The sequence below is a fragment of the Lethenteron reissneri genome, chromosome 22, assembly GCF_015708825.2.
Source record: "Lethenteron reissneri isolate LAM-NWPU_2019-01 chromosome 22, ASM1570882v1, whole genome shotgun sequence".
Lineage (NCBI taxonomy): Eukaryota > Metazoa > Chordata > Hyperoartia > Petromyzontiformes > Petromyzontidae > Lethenteron > Lethenteron reissneri.
In genome coordinates, this window is record NC_083800.1 from 10,293,066 (window position 1) to 10,316,661 (window position 23,596).

The following is a 23,596-nucleotide window of genomic DNA, read 5'->3' on the forward strand; positions in this document are numbered from 1 at the left end:
GGAAAATCAGGCAAGGCGGGAGGCTCTGCACGGTGCTAGGCCTCGACACCCAACACGCCACTCTGAGGTAAATTCATACAAATTTCACGTCCTCTACAGAGTGGCAAGGGAGGCAGAGTGGCGAGGGAGGGACTCAGCCTCAAAACGAGTAACTGGTGTGGCGTATTAACATCGCCACTGGGGAGACAAAGGCGGCCGGGCGTGGTGGATACAAGTCCCGGGCAAAGCCAGGTCATGACTATGTGTGTATGTGTTTATGTGTATGTCTGTGTGTCTGTATGTATGTGTGTATGTATGTGTCTGTATGTGTTTGTGTGTATGTATGTGTGTCTGTGTGTGTGTATTGTGTATGTATTTGTGTGTATGTATGTGTGTGTTTGTATGTATGTGTATGTCTGTGTGTATGTGTGTGTGTATTGTGTGTGTGTCTGTGTGTGTGCGCGTGTGTTGTGTAGGGGGAACGGTAGTGTAGTGCTTAGCGTGCTGCCTGTGTGTGTGTCTGTGTGTGTGTCTGTGTGTGTGTCTGTGTGTGTGTGTGGTGTGTGGGGAGCGGTATTGTAGTGGTTAGCGTGCTGTCTGTGTCTGTGTGTGTGTCTGTGTGTGTGTGTCTGTGTGTGTGTCTGTGTGTGTGCGCGTGTGTTGTGTAGGGGGAACGGTAGTGTAGTGCTTAGCGTGCTGCCTGTGTGTGTGTGTCTGTGTGTGTGTCTGTGTGTGTGTGTGGTGTGTGGGGAGCGGTAGTGTAGTGGTTAGCGTGCTGTCTGTGTGTCTGTGTGTGTGTGTCTGTCTGTGTGTCTGTGTGTGTGTGTCTGTGTGTGTGTCTGTGTGTGTGCGCGTGTGTTGTGTAGGGGGAACGGTAGTGTAGTGCTTAGCGTGCTGCCTGTGTGTGTGTCTGTGTGTGTGTCTGTGTGTGTGTGTCTGTGTGTGTGTCTGTGTGTGTGTGTGTAGTGTGTGGGGAGCGGTAGTGTAGTGGTTAGCGTGCTGTGTGTGTCTGTGTGTGTGTCTGTGTGTGTGCGTGTGTGGTGTGTGGGGAGCGGTAGTCTAGACGCGTTGCCTAGCCAAGGCCACCCTTCTCAAGGTCATGATGATGTCTTTGGGTTGTACATGTTGCAAGGTCCGTTTGCTCCATTCGCAATCTCCCCATGCAGCCGACGTTTAAGTACAATGATAATAGAATGTTGACGTCGATGACTGAATGATAAATGTGAGTGCTTGCATTGTATGATTATTAAGGCTACTGTCCAGGTACTGCCCAGTGCTGATGGCATCCCTCCACTGTGCCCTAGGTCTCGCTTTCCCCCCAGAATCCTGTGCTGAAGGAGCGGAGTCAACGGAGTACCAGCACCTCTAGATTTGAAGCTTTCGTGACTGCAAGGATTCATATTCTTAGGTTTTTTCGGTAAAGTAACGTAGGTCAAAAAATTAAATTTAAATTAATACAAGTAAAATAAAAAATAAAATAAAAATCACGACGTCGTGATTTTTTCTTTTATTTTTATTTATTAATTTAAAATTTTTACCTACGTGACTTTACCGAAAAAAACTAAGAATATACCACCACCTCCTCCACGACGCCTGCCTCCTGACGGCCGAGCAGCCCCTGCTCGTATATGAGCAGCTGTGCAGCTGCTGCTGCTGCTGTCTGGGCCTGCACAGGCCTCAGTTACCTGAGGTCGACCAGTTCCTACAGTCGGGTTCTGGGAGGCGGCGGCTGTCAAGGACATCTGCCTCGAGGTGGAGGCGGCCATGAAGCCACCTCAACGACGGAGGTGCAGGGAAAAGACAACAAACTCCGACCAATGCGGCGCCCCCAGCCCCCAATATTGTTTCATTGGCTTTCCCTGGACTCGATCCTAACGATTGTGAACTGATCTTATTTTTACACATAAAGGTTCACGCCGTTACTGGAGGAACGGCCTCCACTAGCGGAAGCTCTAGAGACCCCCCTATAGGAATATATGTGTCCTCTTTCAAGCCTGCCAGACATCTTGGAACAGGTTGGAGTGGCCACCACTTGATCCAACCACACGTGACGACCTGCCGATCAACTAACTGTAGCGTTCCTTTTTATGCTGCCAGGTGGACAGAGGGTGGTGGGTGAGGGGGTTAATAAACGTGCTCATTGTTTCAACTGTGACAGCATTAGAACGGAATGGTGACCCCCGGATGACCAGTCCAGTGTGCTCACAATTGCATCATTGCAACGTCCCGTTATTTACCCCCCCCCCCCTCCGGCACCAGCCCATACACACATTCTGCATCTTAGAGTTCACCACTGGTCATGCTCAGTTGAACTTACCTTCTGTTAATCTCTGATTGCGTGAGGAACCTGATTCAGAACTGAGCCTTTTTTCTGCTTATATATGTTCCACTTCCATTGTGTTCTCAATAAGGAGCCATTTGTTCGTAATAAGCTCCGTAGCGTAAACACTGCTATTGATGGTCTGGGGTCGATATCCAACACTCACATAGACAGCCACGATTTTGTGTTTCATATGATTTGTTCATGATATTGGAGAAAAACACTGCTGATGGTGAGCGTATTAATACATGTTTATGACGGGAGACTGACTCAGTATTTATTTTAACTTATTGTTGGGTATCAGCTACCTAGCGAAATATGTTTTGTTAAATAAATAAACAAACACACATGCATCGGTATTGATTAAACAAATTTAGAAGCGATAAAAGTTTTAAAATCTATATTTTCTTTAACGAAAAAAACCCTATTAAACGGAGATGCAGTCACAAGTCATGCATTCACAAAATAATAGTAATAATATGTTTTTAATGCATCCACTTACAAACATTTCTACCAGTGAAAAATTATTAAGAACTGCTTGCGTGATTCAGTAAAGGCCGGTCATGCTTATCACATCTCTTGGGCTTTTATGAAAATGTCACCGTAATGACATTTAAACATGATGCAGAAGATAACATTTGTTTAGACCTGCAAAAGGTTTCTCACACGCTGCCTTATAGGAGGCTTATTTAACAGATAAGGGCATGTGAGATACTGAGGTCTGTGAAAACTAGAATGAGGAATGTTTATTAAAATAACGGCCTATTTCTTTTTCCAGTAATTGAAGTTGGGGGAAATTTTGTACATTCATGTTTTTTTTTCTGCGACTTTGATGATGAGCGTGTTGATATCTTAATTTTCGTGTTTGCATATGACACTAATATGAGTATTGATGTAAAACATCACCACGGTGGCGAGATGTTAACTACCTCGCCTGGTATGCAGGAGGTCGTGGATTCGATCCCAACCCGACGCCTGTATAATTGAAGTTTGCATGTTCTCCCTGTGGTCACGTGGATTTTCTCCCGGGTCCTCCGGTTTTTCCCTCCACATTTAGTAAAAATGCGTTGGGAGTATTTGGCTGCTATAAATATCCACATGATAAGCCACTTTGTTGAGCTATAATTTGTGACCAGGTCGCTTCTAACAAAGAGCTATATAGTGGGGCTTATCTGCTAAATAAAAACAGTTTATAGTTGTTAATTACCAAGGGTCCAAAGATGAGCAGATGTTGTGTTGGGTGTACAGCAGGCAGGTGGTATTTCAGATTAACCTGTGAAGCAAAGCTGGAGAGTGGAATGTGTGCATTGTGATTACAGGACGTCATGTAAAAGCCATGCAATATTCACATTCGGGGCGGGGGGAGTCAAATCATGTTATTTGACATAATATAAATGTAAAAAAGTCAGAGTGGCAGATTAATGTAATGTTGGAAATTACTTAAAAGTCATTGCGTCTACAGTGATTCATGTGCCAGTTTATGACCCAATTCTCCAGGCAGAATGTGGTGGAGCCCAAAATGACCAAAAACAACTTCCCAGCCAATGAACAGTTGGGGAGGAGTGCTGAGGAGAATCTGAGGCAAGCAAGTAAGAAAGCCCGCATCAGTACCTTAACCTACCAATGCCCCGAGCTGAACGATCAGATTCCATCCATTTCACACACACAAGGGTACTGTTATTTTGCGTGGGTATATCCGCTACACTCCCCATTGAGGTGCGGAATTGTAGTATTGAGCCAACGATATCTTAGTGCTTAAAAAAAACAATGATGTTGAAGATAGTGAATATTAGGGATGAGTATGAACAGTTGAGAATGATGATGACAGTGATTATGATGATGATAACGGTGCTCATGATGATGATGGTCATGATGTTGAAGATGACAATTATAATAATGGTGTTAAAGGTAATGATGTTCATGATGATGTTGAAGATGACAATGATGCCGATGATAATGGTGTAAAAGGTAATGATGATAATGATGACAGTCATGATGATGTTGACGATGACAATGATGGCGATGACAGTGGCATTGACAACAATGATGAGGCTGATGATGATCCACGAACATCGAAAGACCACGAATCCCCACCAATCCCCATCTCAATCAATGGTGGAGTCTATTCGCCAATGTTGGCTCCTCCCCCTCTCCCCCTGCTGCCCCTCCCCCACCCTACTTTGAACAATTCTGGCTGCACGGAATGGGTAGAGGTGGATTGGTTTCGATGGAAAGTTGACCCCACAGCAATTTCAAACGACACTCAAAAATGGTGTAAAAAGGACAAAACCACCGTGCACATAAACTTGCGTTGCATTTTTTCATTATTTTTCCTCCCACATGCACTATTATTCTGTTGTCTTTGGGGTTTTGTCATTATTTACAGATTTGCTTTTGCCCACATGAATAAAAAATGCAGAATGAGGCGAATTTTATCCAAAAATGTCCATCATTCTACCTAAACATGTTTTGGCAGAATGACAATGTAAAATATCTACTGTACATGATTTAGCCCAAGTGCCTCTGCTCAAACAAGAAAGCACAGTGCATGTGTTGAAAATTCCACCTTCCCGATATGAGGGGACCAGTCTATCCATAATACAATGACCGCAGACAATTATCATGGTACGGTACTACTTGATAAAAAAAACTTTGTAAAACTGTGACCGTATGAATCTTAAACATTTATAAATGTAAAAAAAACACTGAGTGTTGTCATGAGTTTTGAAAACGGTTTTATATTCCTGCAGTTAAACAAAGACATAGTGGCTTGGCCAGAATCTAGACCTAGACAAAGGGCACGAATAACGTCTGGACCTTGCACAGTATTAAATTGAATAAGAATAATTGCACATAAATGTAATGATCTATGGAGTCTATGTAGACATTTCAGTAAACTGAGATTTATTTTTGTTCTCGGAAAAAGGGGAATATAAAGGTATTTTATTTATAATGGGGTTCAATACACATAGCGGAGATGCAGTGTTCGGGAATATAACGAGTAGCAGCAAAGGCCATTCTTACCGCAAGTGTTGTAATAGTAAGTAGCACAAGGAAATGGTTGAAGAAATGTTTTTCCCCATTGGTTGAAATCATTGATATGACTGCAAAAATATATATTACCATAGCAGAATCCTCAAGATCATTCCAAAGATGTATATTTTTAGGGAATATGTTGATGGAAGAGTTGGATAAGTAGTTTGGAATTGAAATACGTTGTATGTGTCGCCTTATGATAGAACCTCAAGAGATGCATAGAGGAAGGGGTAGATGAAAGCATGATCAGTCCAAATATGCTTAGTCGTATTTTCTTGTTCATGAAATAATGATTTTTTTGCGTTGATTATTTACTATAAATGCTCAGTTCAGCAGAAGACAGGAACGTATGTTTAACAACTATGTCAGATATTGGCCACCAGACACAAGTGCCTATCTCACTCTACATGATCAATCATGCGCCAGCATTTCTAGAATCCTTTGGAGACCACCAATGCTTTTTACCAACAGGACTGTTGCTTGCCATGTAGGTAAGATGGTAACAGTGCTTTGTATGATTTTGGTGACAAATACAGTAATCTTTTGCTCCACAGAGCCCTAAATTCAACCTCTACATCGTCACTGTGGTACTTCTTGGGGTGTCATGTTGAAGTTACAAGCCTACAAAACCAGGAACCTATGGGAACCAGGGAGCACTGCTCGTTGTAAATGGATGTCAATTCTACGTGACATCTACAGAAAAGGCGAAATAAAACTGCCAGCTTAAGGAAGTTAAAGGAGGTTAAAAGAATTGTGCGTTGTGTCGCTATTCCAACTGACAGTAGTCACGTAACCCGTGGATTAAAACTGTCAACAAGTTAAAGCGTCTCCCATCTCAAATGAGCAATTAACTCCTACTATTATTTCTATTTTGCCAGGTCAGGCCCACTGAGTTTCCAGCCCGTTTTTATAAGCTACCTGACCACAAGTGGCTTATCGTGTGGAAATGTATAGCAGCGAAAAATCCGGCGGCTCTCATCTTAAACAAATCCCAAAAATCCAAGGTGGCTACTCACGTGAGAAAATTTTACCACTGAAATGTTGAATGTTGCCCTTAAAATCAACCCACGTCTGTTTTTTTTTAAAGCCTCCAACATTGTAACCTGTAACCTTAGCAACAGACATTCACCTCTACCCTTCACAAGCGCATTGTCATCGCTTGGAAAATACATTCTGAAGTCAAATGCACGTTTGGGAATCTTTTACAGAATTCATGTGTACCATGTTCACAGGGACCAACATCTTCAAAGTACGAGTCTATAAATGACGTCACGCGATTTTGGACGATTTTTCACCACCCCCCCCCCTCCTCGTCACACGGCGTCACAAAAAGTCAGACCCCCCCTTCGTATATGACGTCACATAGCTCTGCCCCCCCCCCCCCCCAAAGCATATTTCCATTTTGAAAATAAAACATGCTTCAAATCACTTTAAACTATTTGTCATTGTAGTGCGTATTTAATGTGGCACTGCACTCTGATGTAGGAGAAAACATTTATTAAAACGTCTATTTAATAAAGTAGAACGTGTTGTCTATATTTATTTAAAGTTGTGCATTTTGATGTAACGTCACATTTCTCAAACCCCACCCCCCTTGTCACACATCGTCACAAATGTCTGAACCCCCCCAGGTGCGTGACGTCATTTATGGACGGCCCCTTAGACGTATCTTTCTCCCATTTAAAAAGCCAGTGTCGTCCAGCTCAAACGAGCATTGTCATGGCACTCGCCTCTATTGGTGGCTAGAAATTCTACATTTCCCATGGGAGATGCCAGATGGCTACTGTTGACTTCCACAAAGTAGTACTCTACTCATTTTTTTAAGCCTACAGGGAGCATATGCTCAGTTCACCAATGCCAGGCTTTGAACCTTTAGCCGTTGAATTGCAATTGGAGTGTTCCATCCGCTGTGATAGCTGGTCCCATTAGTGACACTATGTAGAAGTGCACGTTGTGTGAAGTGTCAAGTAAGTGCATTGTGCAATGACAGAATAAGTAGCGAATTCTAATTTTCATCAAATAAAATAAATCCAATAAACCAACAACATTTGCAGCTTCCAAATAATAGCTTTCTGTGGAACAATGTAGTTTTGAGTGACAGAACTGTATTCTTGTTATGTTTCATCTGTGCTTAAAAAGCGAACCAACATAAGTTGATTGTTCAGCCGAACGCCCTGCAGTTAATCTTACAAAATGATTGTATTTGTAGCCAAACTAAATATGAGAATAAAAAGGGAAAAGGTTTGGATTGAAATGATTTCAATTGTGGAGGTAATTTAATGCTGTGAAATGGTTGTGTAATCATCCTCAAGAAAACATTTTTATTGTTCAGTCCACGTTTGGCTCCTTCTCAATTCTGCATATGGGAATTCATTTGTGGCAAGCGCTAATGAATAGACAATTGAATAATTTAGTAATTCTGGGTAATTGTATATTCTCAGTAATTTTACACCAGATCCAAAGGAATCGTTTGACATTCATAACTTTACTTCACCACTTAAAAACATAGCCCCGGGGTCAGTTTAATTTAAATACAAGGTATAGCATGTGCCCAAAGCTAATTAAAGATCAACTGGATTTTCCCTTTTTGCCTCTCATCGAAAATATATGAAAATTGTCATCATTATCATCATCAAGAGCCATGATCAATCCACAGTTGAATGATGGTTTCCCCACATCGTCACGATCCTGCAAGGTCTTACAATGCCACAAATTATCTCTTGCACACGAGCTCGTTCCATCTCTTAGTCTAAGTTATGTTAGTCCTCTCACACGTTTTCACTTCCAGTGGCTGCCATTCTGTCACCAGTCGTGTCCATAAGCCATCATCCCTTCTCATGAGGACTGAACTTTTGCTATCAATTGATCTTCTACGAAGATAATGGTCCTCCCTACACCGCATCCGCACAAACTATGGCAGATGCACAAATGAAACATTAAAAACTGTCCAGTGTGTGACTGTGGTCATCCAGAACAGACCATACAACATATAACGACGCAATGCCCAATCCACAAATGCGAAGGAGACATTACAGCGATACACTCCGCGACTCCTGACGTGGTTGTCTGCTGGCTTGAACAAACCTGAATGTGAAATCGAAGTTGTTGTTCTGCATCTACATTAGCCATACGAAAGAAGAACATGATGTGGCCTGGCCGATCCCAGTTATTTTTTTCCATCAATATCCATGTCTATTTTTTGTGTTTGTTCCCTAATCCATGTGTCCTTTATTCTCTCAGTGTAGTCCCCATTCTCCTAACATGCATCTCTCTCAGCATGCACATCTCCGTTTTACTTTCTATACTATAGAGTGTTTTGTTAGAATCTCTTCATTACCGGTCCATGTTTCTAATACGTATGTCATAGGTCCATTGGTGTCCTATCATCAAATACAATTTTCCAAAATCACTTAATCCTGCTCTCATTAGCCTAACTTTGAAGCTATCTTTTATGAAAAAATAAAATAAATTACATTTCTGCAGTGAATTTACATTGATTGCCATCGTTACCTTCATGAAAACTAATTAAATGTCAAAATGCAATAAAATGTAAGCTGTGGTATTTTGCAAGTAGATGAAAGTACCTAGGAAGTCAATTAAAATGTCATATTGCAAGATAATCACATGCCATCTTGCAGTGCATTGTTTAAACATGAGCACCCATGGCATGGTTTTGTTTCAGAATGTTGTTCCCTGGCTGAAGTTGAGTAACAATGAGCTATAGAACATGTTTTGTCCATTTTGAATTCGGTCACAAACAAAATCACCTGGGCATATCGAGTATCTGACCACGTGCTTTGTTAGTGAGCTTTTAAAACATCTTTAACACGAAAAAATGCCACTTGTTTCTCTGTATAGTTTAAAGGCCATCATTGTATCGTAATATTGTATGCGTGTGGAGTAATATTGTATAATTGAGAATAATTTAACACTCACTTATTGCTTTACTATATTAATACATGATGGCTACTATGGTTAATTATAAATATAATAATTGTATATATTCATAATATATAAGTTTAACACATAGGCGAAAACATGATATATTTCTGGATGAAGCCCTCCCCATACCGTTGGGTTTTTTTCAGCATACTTAATCAGACTGGTCTGCGTGGTTTCGTTTATGAGGTGGCACACCGGACTCATTCAGATATTGCTGGCTGCTGATAGTAGCTGGGCCGTTTATTCGGGGTGCTGCGATGCCGAGATGTGAACTACCTCACCTGGTATGCAGGAGGATGTGGGTTCGATCTCAGCCCTGACGGCTGTATATTTGGATTTAACACGCATGCTATCTATTATGATGTATATTTGGAATTTGCATGTTCTCCCCGTGGTCGCATGGATTTTTCTCCGAGTTCTCCGGTTTCCCCCTCCACATTTAGAAACATGCTTATAGGGTAGTTGGCTGCTAAACATTTCCACATGATAAGCCACTTCATTGCGCTATCAATTGTGATAACCATGTTGCTTTTGAAAAAGAGCTAGATAACTCAGTGTGCTTTGTCTGGTAAAATTAAAAAAAAATAGTTTAGTTTAATTAAACATATGTCAACAGGTTCATGGTATACTTCGTTAACCACTCACTGTACCAACTCTCCACTCCTATTCCTATACCGTATATTTATACTCATATTTTGTGCACTTTAAAAACCTGTTGTGGCGTTGTTGCATAACGTAGTGCTGAATTTATTTGCCAGAGAATTGGCAAGATATTATTTTCAAGGTTCTCCAACCCCCAGTCCCATACCTGCCGATTGATCTTGCATGGCATAACAATGCAATTTGTATGTGTCTGCTGGCAATGAAGATTATTTAAAGATGCTGTAACTCAGACACCATATTATCAACACACTCGATCTCCTGTAGGGTTGGATGATAAATATATTTTACAGGCACTTGCTTATGACATGGCCTACCTTTTATTACTCCTGGTATAAAAAAAAAACATTTTATGCGTGTGAACTTCTTAGCATAAAAACCCCGTGTGGAAATAATTGTCAAGTTTCCATATATTCAAACCGATAAAAATATATAGTTTTCAAATTATTATGAAACCCTGACAGACAAAACATATCATTCTTTGGTGTCCGTAACGTGGATATTTTCCACTTTTGTTTGAAAATGAACTGCAAAAAATTTATCAGAATATTTATTTTTTGTTTATGTCATGGGGTCATGGTTGGCACACCAGACTTAAAATACAGAGGTCGCCGGCTCAATCTCAGGGCGCGGGAGTTGAGACATTGGGAAACGTCTTTCAGATCCCTCGCCTCTGAGCATGAATGGGCACACCACAGTAACTCAGTCGGCAGGCCACTTTGATGGGGTAAAATGTGGGTAACGCCACCTCTTCCCACGATGTCTGCCCAGTGTGGAACAGTCAGCCAGGTTGCCCTCGAGTGAGGCTCTATGGAGAGCCCTTTTATCCAGGCCCTTCCACCAGCAGTCGCATGAACAAGCAATTGTCGGGCTGCACCTTGACATATACAGTATGTACCCATAAGTTAAAATATTATTAATAATAATAATCCAGTCTGTAAACAGATGATAAAGTAAGCATCAATTTAGAACTCTCTTTGGGGGAATGATCATGAAACGCAAAGTAAATTGATCCGTATTGCCATGAGGTTTTGGCAATGTGTGCTTGTGGCAGCTTTCATCCTTAAAGCCCGAAAATGAGTCTCGTGTCACTATCTTTTACATAATAACGAATCGCTGTTAAATAATTCATGTTTAACGATGTTTTCATCATTAACGATGTTTTCAGAAACTTTCTTAGACCTTTGTAATAACAATATGGGGATTCCACTTATATAACAGAGTGTTTATTATTGTTTACCATTTTAAGAGAGTCCAGCGTACGATGAAGAAGATTAATTTCAGTACAAAAGTTTAGAGTTGTTTCTGCATTAAAGTATTTCTGTCAGAGAAAATGACAAGCTGACAGCCAGCTATGCGCAGGGGGAGTTTGCCAATGACTTGCTCATGTATGATTGAGCTGGTTTACAAACAGACAATTTAAAAACCCCAGACACAAATGTACGAAGCGTTCCAAATTAAAGCGAAATTGAAATATGTTTCAGAGTTCTCGTGTAGCATCAATCATTTTCAATCACACGTTCGGGTCAGTATTTTTCCAAAACACAAGAAATGATTGTGTTCCATTGGCTGCAAACAAACCAAATTTACTGTATTCCGGAGAGTAATTATGAAGTACATTGTAAATTCGAAACGTGGTTATCCGTTCTTGGAAGGTTCCAGCGTTGACAAGGAAATAGATTACTAAATAATCGCGTCAAGTTATCGAATCACTCCGGGGTGGGCGGTGGTCAAATCGCCACGTCGCTACTCGGTGACATTACCGTATCTCACGTCATTATATATCGTTTCGTAAAAAAAAAATACAATGACAAGCGTCGTCTTACCTTACTGGTGATCATAACAACGTTGTGAAGCGCAACCCACAAAGATAAACGGTATAACTCCTCGTATCCGTGGCCCAATTACTCCAGAATCTTGTCATTCGTGACAGCGGTGTTGTACACGAAAACTCATTATCCGCGCCCTTATTATTATTATTTATGGTTATATTCGATTTTACCCATAATGCACCCGCGAGTGACGAGTGTTACGTCATTACTCCTATTTCCACAAAAAAATGTTCTTTGTAGATAACGGGAGTCGTGTGACAAACTCATCCCATTATTTGCAGGTTATCTGTGATTGATTTTACCCTGCGGATAAGAGCAGTAACATTACAAACAACTCTGTGGATAATGGGATCTGTTGTATTGGTCTCCTATATCAATGCGGATTAGAAGAGTTCTGTAATTTATTATATGTTTTAAGCTGTTTTAGTTGTTATTTGGCAGTTCAACATTCATTATTTACTTTTAATATCTGACTTGACTAAACCATCTAAATTTCTGGTCAAAAATATATTTACGAATGAAATACATGGACAAACAAATGCAACACATACCTAAAAACGGAATACATTATTGAGACTTATTGAGGCTTTTCCTGGATAAACGATATCGTTTTTTTAATATAAATACAAAAAAATAGTTCAGGGTGAATTGAAGATAATATTCCAATGCTTTGTTTCCGTAATTTTATTTGACATTTTAATGGAAACAAAAAATACATCAATTGTTGTCGGAAATTTTTAGATTTAAAATATGACTTACATTACATCTTACGATGTTATATATATGCTGTGTATATACATTTAAATGAGATATTGAGAGTCCTGAGATATAAAGCTTCAAGAGAGGTTATTTGAAAGATCAGATTTTTTTTTTTTTTCAAAGCAAAATTGCCAACGATTAGTGGCTTTTCGGTCTTTGACTTGAAAGAATGGTCTCACTTTGGTAATTGGTCCCAAAGCTGCACTGGTTTGAGTTGCAGTGTGTGTGTGTGGGGGGGGGGGGGTTATCGGAGGCCTGCAGTGTGCGGGTTGTACGTGAAAGGGTGAGTTGAACAATTGTTTTCAATTATGCTTTTCATGTTTCACGTTGAGTTGAGTGGTGGCGCAGTGGTTAGCGCACTGCGCTGTGAACCCAATAACCTATGGTTAATTCCAGGTCGCGGTGAACGGCAGCGAGGGTTTGCGGATCGCTGCGCAGATGTTGTGAGACTCCCTTCCCATGGGCATCAAGGAGGTGCCGTATTCTGGCTCGCCAGGAGAAGGCAGTACAGCAAGTGGACTAATCGACATCTGTTTCCATCTGTACGGGGATAGGGTGTTGCCCCCCTCGCACACATGGGGTTTCTCCGGGTGCTCCAGTTTCCTCCAACGAGTATAATAAACAGTCATCATTACTTGGCTAAAAAATCTTTAAAATGTTAAACCCATTGCAGGAGCATCCTGAAAAAGAGTCCTATAACTCAGCATGGCTCTCCTGAGTGAGTACATTTTAGATCTATAATATCTACAATCGAATTATATCACAATATATTTTTATACACATATATTAAATAAACAAAAACATCAGTGGTAGGTTATATCTGAACTAGTCCTGGACCTCCTCCTTCAACAACTCGCACATTACCGCTGTGGTGAAGTATGGTCAAACAACCCTGATGACTGACCGCGTATGCGGAGGCTTAGTCCAGCAGTGGATTGAGAAATGACTGCACAATATTTTTACCATCATCATATTTTATATATGTAAAGTACCATTCATACTGTAAGTGTGTATTTAAGAGTACAATATGAGTATTCTTGGTTCTTTCGGTAAAGTCACGTAGAAAAGACTTTACCGAAAGAACCAAGAATATGAATCCCTGCAGTCACGAAAGCTTTAAATCAAAATAGCACAATATGAGGTTAACATTTTACATTCGTGTGCGTGTGTGTCTATTACGTGTGGGTCGTGTTCAGTCCGTTCACTTGAGGGGGTTAATGACATTCAGAGCAACATGGAACAATGTAGCGGTAACCATCGCGTGCAGCTGACAATACTTCAGACCTTCACCTTCGCGTCAAGAGGTGCAAACACTTGTTCAGAAGCAGCCGGCAATGCAGAACACCGAGCGCTGGTCAAAGGAGTGCTGGAGAAAGCTAAGCTAGAGATGACGTCAATGAAGCAGAGCTGTAGCACTTTTCCTTTGGCACAAAATGTTGTTTTGCTCCATTAAAGTAAGGAAAGTCTTATGCAGCATTTAAACTTTTAATGCGGACGATATATATAGCATGTGACATTGTTAATGGCGTCTAAAACGTGCATGATAGTTGTGCACTTTCCACTTAACTGTTCTCTTACCTTGCATGCAAACAATTTGCGTCCTGTGTATATTTTTAACAAGCATTGTGGGGCTCTGAAACACAACAAGCACGTCAATCAATCCCGTAAGGACTCGATGCTAATGTTCATTGATGTGGCTTTGTGGTGTACCTCCGTATTGCTTTTTGCTAAAGGGTTAGCAGAGGTTTTGTTGTTGCATTGTTGTTAATATAAAAATCAAATCTTTGAATATACGTAATCGTTGTTAAATTAGCCTCATCAATGTAGCTGGTCAACACTGATTACGTTTTAAATGACCATCCCTATTCACAAATATTAAAGAGGCATCATCACAGCGATACACTCTGCTACGCCTGACGAAATTATCTTGCTCAGCCACCTCAATATAAAATCATAAATTATAGTTTGTTGTTCTACGTCAACATCAGCCGTACGATGTGACCGTAATGCCTAAATATCCTGGCTTAATCTTGCTGAGTACTTTAGCTCAAGACGTTGGCTCCTGGCTAATATACTGGTTAAACATGAAAATAACTTCAAATCAGTCTGCAGAAAAACTCCCAGACCTGCTCATCACTATATGACTGAGAACTACCAAATGTCTTTCAATACATTGCAGATAACAATCAAGAAATGTGATTTCCAGGCTAGCTATAGGACCATCCCTGAGATAAAGGTGCTATTCTGTCACAGGTCAGAATGCTTAAGGGGAAGATCATTAAAGAGAACTCAGACATATAGGTCAGACCTTTCCCCAGTGTCATCAATCGAATCCTGACTCGTTAATTGATGGCTCTGGATATGTTTCAGACATAAGCCTTTTCAAAAGTTAACGACAACGATTACATTTGAGCCTCCTTAACCAACTCGGCAATCCCTTGGCCAAGCTGCCATTCCACAACCAGGCTTGAATTTCCAGCGAGGGCATCTGATTTTGCAAAGAGCAAAGAGAATAATGGGCATAACTTTCGTAATGAGGCAATACCACTGGAAGAAGACCGGGCACATAGGTACAATATGGAATAAAGGGGCAAGTAGTACTCACACTCAGCAGAAGATGAGAGCTGAGAATGATATTGCATCCACAAATAACGAATGGTGAAGTGAGTTATTGGGAGAGTAAAGTGGCCGAGACTGCATTATGTAGAATACATATATTGGAGAATATGAAAAATTGAAAAAAACTTCCTTTTCAGCGAATAACCTTTGAAATTGTGTAGTTGCTGTAACTTATACGGCTGGAAAAGGGAAGGAATAGATGACATGCCTTACTGAATGCACATTTTGTACTTGCAAAAGCATCGTGATATTCATCTTCTTGGTTCTTTCGGTAAAGTCACGTAGGATGGAAATAATAAAATAATAAAAATAAAACATAATACAATAATTCTCACGACGTTTCGGCCACAACGCAAGCAGCCGTCCTCAGGTGAAGAACAGGTCTGTCGAGAAGACAGAGTCTGAATGAGAATGATTTTATTATGTTTTAATTTTTATTATTTTATTATTCCATTCTACAGTGACTTTACCGAAAGAACCAAGCAGATGAATCCCTGCAGTCACGAAAGCTTTAAATCGAAATTCATCGTGATATTGTGCCTGCTGCTACAGTTTGTGCACGTCACTGCCTCTTGAAATTTGGATACGATGATATATCGTAAGATGTGAGATCCATGGTAATCGTATCGTCTGTAACGTATCGTGATTATCATTGCTGCATTAAGTAACAAACTTAACAATTAAAGTTGTCAATAAATTGCTGTAATCGAATTAAGTCAATGCTTTCTCAAATGTTTTCATGAGTAGATACGGCGTGTCGATTATGTAGCGTGATAGTTTATGTTGTTTCTCGTTAAGTATTTCATTAGTATGAGTGCAACTGACACCGTGTGCGTTATAAACATTACACTTGCAATGAATAGCATTACTTGTGGCAGGCTTGCATTGAGCAAATGCATTGATGAACTTCTAAGTAATCTCTATCCGTACTGACATTACAAGATAGCGTGAAACTAATACAATAAAAACGTAAAATGCAATAACAAAGTTACGGGCAATTAATATCGCGATAATCTCCACATTGTGAAAAATGTATATCGTAACGTATTATGAACAATGATCATATCACGTCAACCCTAGCTGCTACCCGCTGCTGCTGTTTCTGCTAACGCTTGCTGTTGGTGCTGCCAACCACTGCGAACCCCAGCTGTGCCTCAAGATGTGCTGAGTAGCTCCATTGTGACCCTTCAAAGAAAAAAAAAACATAATTCGGTGATTCATATAAGTTGACAAAAAAGAGTGAACATCTCCCTAAAGTTAGCATTGCGAGATGCCTGCAAACCACCACTCCAATAGCCGCCTGAAAGGGGGCATTCATTACCCAACAATGCTCCACTGCGGTTCGTCAGTTAATATGATGTGCTCGTGACACTAATTGCGATGAATATGCAAGCGAGTGTGGTAGCCAGAGCTGTCTCGTAATATTCCCGCATGGCACAGTCTTTTGGGGACAGCGAGAGTTTCCACGGCGTTGTGAGCGGTTGTTATACCCTGCCAGCGATCTCTCACAACCACCAAAGTCATAGTTGTTAAAAAAAAACGTTGATTATTGTTCTCTCACTTCATCAGCACTTGTAACCGTTGGTGCTGTCGGCGTTGTTTTGATTGACCCATTAAGTCCTGTAATGTTTCGATTTAAAGCTGTCGTGACTGCAGGGATTTATCATCTTGGTTCTTTCGGTAAAGTCACGTAGAAGGGAAATAATAAAATAATAAAAATAAAACATAATAAAATAATTCTCACGACGTTTCGGCCACAACGCAAGCAGCCGTCCTCAGGTGAAGACCAGGTCTGTCGGGGAGACAGCGCCTGACGCTGTCTCCCCGACAGACCTGGTCGTAAGAATTATTTTATTATGTTTAATTTTTATTATCCTGTAATGTTGTGGTTGTATTATCAGTACCATTACAAAATACATTGCTTGTGATTACATATGTGGTTTGTTTTTTTGTTTGTGGATAGTTTAAAACGTGGAAGGACAATATTCCAGAGACAAACAACTTAAATACTATTCTTTCTAAGGATAAACATTCATAAACTGTGACACCACCCCGAGACCGACATGGTGGGGGCCCAAGCCACAGTATATCAATAATTGAGCAATTATCAATATTAAATGAGCAATTATTACTTGGCATTTATTAACATTGGCAAATTATTCATTTATAATCACGACCTTAGCATCACAACAGTATTATGTACATACATTGTTCGTAACATGTTGCTGTATTTGCTCTTTGTTAATTTTTCATACAAATCACTGTATTTACACCGATCGTGATGCAAGCCCATTTATAGCTTAGCTGCATGCCCTTCTCTCCGGAACACATTTGCAAATCTAGATAATGTCGGCATTTGGTCACACCTTAACTTTTACATCATGACATATGTCTGTTCATTTGCCGGCTGGTGTCCAGCCGTGCCATGCTGATGAGCATAATGTCAGTTCCTCTTGAGCCAAACTTTTGAGGTGAGCCTAAATGGACACCTACAAACCTGGGATTGCTCGGAGAAGTCCGTTCAATCAATGCGAAGCAATTTCCTCCATTCAGTTGTAAATTGGATAACAAGCTCTGCATTCATACATTGATTTCATATATCCTGGCAACTTCAATGCATTGCCTTCCTTGCCAATACTGCTGCACGTGACACTGTGCAGCTGTAACAGACCCTTATCTCCTTGGATAAATGTTATTGCATACAATGTTTAGCATACGGTACTATGAACCTGCCCGGCAATGTTGGCTATGGCTAACATCAGTGGCAAGTGATATATGAATTAGGATTGGTCTTCCCCCAATAATAGCAACCATTGGAACCTCATTTGCCAGTAGAAAAATATGATAATTGGTTTTTACTCTTTTATCTGGCATTTTGGCGTCATCTGGTCCAACACCATGTGAGACTAGGCTCTAAGGAAAGCTTTCTCTGGTGTGGACCAATCAACCTCAAGGACAGTGCATACATTATCAGAGTTATGTTTTTGTTTGCATTATGACTGCAGGTATTGTGGTCCATGCAAACATGACTCCTCGTAAAAAAAGGTGTCAGTTTTGTTGCCAGATAAAAGGGTAAAAAAACAATTATCATTATAATAGCAAATTTAAGAAAAGTCTATTTTGCAAACATTGGGGGGCAAAGTCGGATGGGAGCGGAGAGTAGTGGGGAGAGAGTGAATCAAACGGAGAGGAAAGGGAGAGAAAAATAAAAAAAGAAGCGTGGTGGAATGCGACGGACAGTGAGAGAGAGGATAAGGGAGAGTGAGCGAGAGAGACTGATGGAGGCCGTGTGCTCGGTGGCAGATGACGGGGAGCTCTGCATGCAGTTATGAGCTACCCGTCGGAGGCCGTTGGACTGCGAGAAGGGCTGCGGGCAGAACGAGAGAGAGCGCGAGAGAGAGAGAGCGAGCGAGAGAGTGAGCGAGAGAGTGTGCGAGAGGTGGGGGTTTACATAAAGCAAAGTTTAAAAAATAAAAATACGAAATGATGAACGAAGCAAAGTGCCGACTACACCGAGCATCTTCTTCTTTCTAACTGATCGTAAAAAAAAGAGAGACTGCGATGGGAAAAGGAGTGGTTGAAAACGAGGAAAGTGGGGATTGGGGGTGAGAGGCGAGAGAGATAGGGAGGGAGATAGGGGGGAGGCAAGTGGGAGAGATAGAGGGAGGAGAGGGATAGAGAGGAAGGGTGAGATAGGAGAGGGAACAGAGAGATACAAAAACAAAGACAAAACGAGAAATTGAGATGAATTGGGGCACACAATCCTGAGAAGGCTAGAGAAGGTGGAGAGAGACAGAGCTTTACATGAGATGAAACGTTTTGCCGGCTGACTGTAAAGGACGGACAGACGTTCACATCCGAAGGGTTTAGCAGATAGCTTTAAAACAACTATTTAAAAATACATATATTCATCGTAAATATTTTTAAAATACCTATGTGATTGTGTGAAAAACTACGTGAAAAGACTATTTTAAATAAGGTGGATGACCTTCGAAAGTTTCCCAGATTATCAGCAGAAGAATAATTTAAGAATACCAATAATCACGGATGCAACACACGTCCTCGTAATTGCAGCATCTCACGTGAAGACCTTTTTGCATTCAGTTTTGCATTTAATTTGAGACGCGGGCATTTTGAGCAACATGTCAGATTATGAGCATTTGCCTGTGTACTTTAAAATTGCTCCCTGTCCCATGCATTCATCCCTTCATAAGGACAAATTGTCCATTTTGGAAGTCATTACCATATACGTTCTGTTTTGTGTTACTATCTGTCATTCCTTCTAGAAAACATTCTGCCCAGAACAGTTTTTTTTCACGTGACTGCAGTATTTTCTACTTTTCTACTCTTTGTTATTCATTTATTTCGTTTATGTTTGCATTGTTCTGAGCGTTCACTGTTCATCGGCCCGTCGTGCAGTTTTCAGGCGTTGTAACGTTACGTTGAGCGGCCACGATTCTGCTCCTTTTGTCATTTCTGCCGATTAACATTGGCTCACGGAATTGGGTCGCATATAAAAGCATTTAAAATATTGCCTTGAACTAAAATCACAACTAAAAAAGGACAGGATTCATTTGAAATGTCCATGATTTATTACAGCTTATTTTTTCCCTTATACGAAATACTTTCTGTTGTGCAAGCAATACCTCAGACAGCCTCTTAATGTCATTTACAACGGACAATAAAATGTGCCTCTTGCCAGTCAAGCATAATATGAATTTAGCCCACAGCCGATAGCAGCGATGCCACCATGGTGATAACAGTCTGCTGCTAAGATAAGGCACTATTGACCTTGGTGATGTATGATGGGTTTAACTGGGATGAGAAGTTAGACCTGCACCATGTAACGAACGCGTGTGTGTCTCAAAACTGGGTTTGGGGCAGTTACTGTGGCTTTGTTTTTGGAGGTAATGTAGTCACTCCAGCAATGGGGGCTATAAACACAAGTTCGAGAGTTTAAATCCTGGTTCGGGTCCTGATCAGCACTGTGGTATGCCGTACCATATAATGGGAACTCACAATTATGATTATTTGTTGCACATACTCAAGTAGAAAGACAGTGGGAACGTGGAATTTTCATCAATATTATTTTCTCGGCCCTCTGCCGTGGTCATTAAGTGCAAAAAAAACCTACATTTTAGAACAATATTTGTTTGAAGTGTAATGAAATGCTAATTTCACTCAATTATTCAAGACCATGACAATACTTAAATCTATAGCGGTGTTAAATGGTACGGAATGAAGTGTTAAATATACTGTGAAATACGGAATCAGTTTTACATCGTTTCTCCACCTGATCCTGCAGATTTGTTCTTCTACATGCACTTAATGTGCACCATTTCTTTGCTTCAGAGGCCCGAAATTGCTTTGGTAATGACAGGGTTATTGCTCACAGTCTTATGAGTACTGATTCGCCATCTGTTTTTCAGAACTTTAGACAACGTTCTTAAAATTTATTTATTTATTTTGCAATGCAATTTTTTTAATGACCGAGGTGTTCTTTTTAATATTAAATATACCCACAATGCTTTTGCTCAGTGCTGTGAGCTACGTCGAGGTTTGTGTGTGGCTATTTGGTGTTGGTAATGGTGGCAACTCGAATAAGAAACATTGTTGACAAATGAGGTCGCGCACACTGCCCATTCACAGCAACAGAACGGTGGTCATTCCGCGATGAAAAGACAACTCCAAACAGGATTCAATGAGCGAGGAAGGCAGACCATTGTGTGAAGGGCCACTTTGTTGTCAGAGTCCAAATGCGCTGCGAGATTGGCTGAGTACGCCTTCAGAATTGACCATGTGTTTAAATATTTCTCATTCAATTGTCAATTCATTTATCAGTTACTCAACTAAAATATTAAATCAGAATGGACCATTTCTCAAACGAGTGCGGGCAATACTCATCTCCATTTACAACCCTCAGCCAGTGGTGTCAATTCCATATTCCTATGCAGGGGACCAGTCTTTCCATAAGGCCACCAGTGTTCATTTTGACACAGTTGTACAACTTGTTTCGACCCCCAGTTAGAAAGCGTATATGAATAGATGAATAGAGAATTGCCAAACACCTGTATATAACAGAAACATGAGGATGGCGTCATAATTATATATATTTGTTTTACATTTGGGGTACATTTAGAGCCCCTGGTGGCTGCGGTGTTCACGTGAACTCATTATATACAGCAGAGGGAAAGTGAACATATAACGAATTCTTGCACTCACAATACGATGCATGTACTGTGCGCGTAAAAACTCTTGTATTTGTCGATGAATCACCCATCGCTCTGTGCCTGCCATACACAGGCTATGAGAAATGCACGTGTATGGATAAATGCATTGTAATAAACCACAAAACACTTCAATGCGCATATAACAGAGGATCCAGTAAAAAAAAGTGTCTTTATGGAATCTGTTGTGTGTGATATACAACGATACCTCTGCTGCGTAAAACCACCATCTGCTCATTACAACCGTTGTGCTGCCTGCGGGCCAATGAGCAGTTTTTATTAATTTTATAGCGTGCATTCACTGCTTAGAGAACCCTTAGATTGTTTGGCGCTGCAGTGTCAGGTTGGCAGCTGAGAAGCTGTGATGCATTTTAGCCCACCGAAAACACCTCTATGGAGGGTGTACTTCAAAAGCACAGCTGGGTTCCTTTTGAACCAAACTATTTTTCCTTCTCAGCTGATGCTCAAGTATGTGGCTTGCGATCTCCATGGGGAACAAACAACAGATAGCTTACATATGTGATTAGTGCATTGATTGCTGCGGAGCAATTGTGCACAGCTGTGTATGAAAAGCAAGCACGTGTGAATCATCATGTCGACCAATCAAAATAAAAAATGTTACAAATTGCAAAGCCGACCATTCAAGTGTTGAGAAGTGGAAACTCCTTGTGACTGAGCGTGAAACGCTCTTTGCCAATTGGGGTGAATTGTGGGTAATGTGCAAGGAACCATATCACGTGATATGTGTGTTCCCTTCTCATCACGTACTCTTCGTATCGTTTTATTACTCATTATATTGCAAAAAATTGCAGGTGATTAAAAGTCTTAACAGTGTTCGACGGCTAAGTCCTACTGAGCTCATAAGATTACATGGCAATTGTGTGTTTATTACCTACATATATGAAGTGAGTCACTTTATATGAACCACCCTCATACTCGTGATGTTTGACAATTTAACGTATCTCTGAGTAAAATGTGTACACGAAAGAATAAAGATGGCGTTCTTGCCTTGGAAATGTAAAACTGCAAACATTTTTTTAAATTAATCACGAGAGGATTCATGACGCAGGGTCACTTTGAGGCACATGCAGAATCATCAGTTATAAATACACCATTTGGCATAACAATTTACAGATTACTAAACGCATTTTACGGGTGAAGTGGTGACACAGTGATTATCACACTACACCATGAACCCAGCCACCTCAATACAATTCTCGGCCACGATTAACACCAACGCGAACACCAATGGCGTATGGGAAGACGTAGTCCCCTATCGCTGATTATTTCCCGATCTGACTTTCTCCCCCCCCCCCCCCCCACGTTATACTCATCATCAACACTGCCATAACTAAAATAATAATGCAAATTAAACACAAATCGTAATTGGCGACGTTTCAGGCAATGGCCCTGCTTCATAGCACATTATTAGAGAGGCCAAAGACATCGAATTAACCAGGGTCAGAGACTGCACTTAATGACATGGGAACTTATGAGGATTACATTTTTTTGTAATGTTCACTGATGACCAGTTTTTAAATGGGCATATGAATGTCTCATCACGTCTCACAGTGCAGTCTTGAACCCTTATTAACTGGCCTCTCTGTGTATCCGCTATGCATGTGTAAAGGAGAGCCGACACAAGATTGCAGGGGTTTCGTCTTTTAATCCTTGTCTCCCATCCACACCTGTCCCCAGCCGTCCCAATCTCGTTCCCGCCAAAGGCCCCTTCTTCCCGCCCGTTCTCCCCTTATATCTCCTCGATCACCCCTCCCACTAACCCTCCTATTGGTGGGAATCCTTCCCCTGACACGCCTACATATGTATGCTTGTTTAACTTTATTCACACCGTATGTAGCCAACCCTACCAATCTCAGGTGCTAGGAAGAAGGACCATTGCTTAAAACTTTGTTGACTGTTCATGCGCCTTTTGGCGTCATCTGGTCCAACCCATGTGAGACTAGGTTCTAAGGAAAGCTGTCTCGGGTGTGGACCAATCAACTTCAAGGACAGTGCATACATTATCAGAGTTATGTCTTTTGTTTGTATTATGACTGCAGGTATTGCGGTCTATGCAAACATGACTCCTTGTAAAAAGGTGTCAGTTTTGTTGCCAGATAGAAGGGTAAAAAAACAATTATCATGTCCATGTATTTCTTTCAAGGCAGAGTTATTGAGTTTTTTTTTCTTCATTTTGCTTGCGCGCCACGATCACCTGGAGC

At 40.8% G+C, this 23,596-nt stretch overlaps 1 protein-coding gene across 1 annotated transcript in view; it reads right to left on the bottom strand.

The window, feature by feature from the left end:
• Positions 1 to 23,596, bottom strand: part of LOC133345619 (heparan sulfate glucosamine 3-O-sulfotransferase 1-like) — a 293,665-nt gene that overhangs the window by 140,402 nt on the left and 129,667 nt on the right. The window lies entirely within an intron of this gene.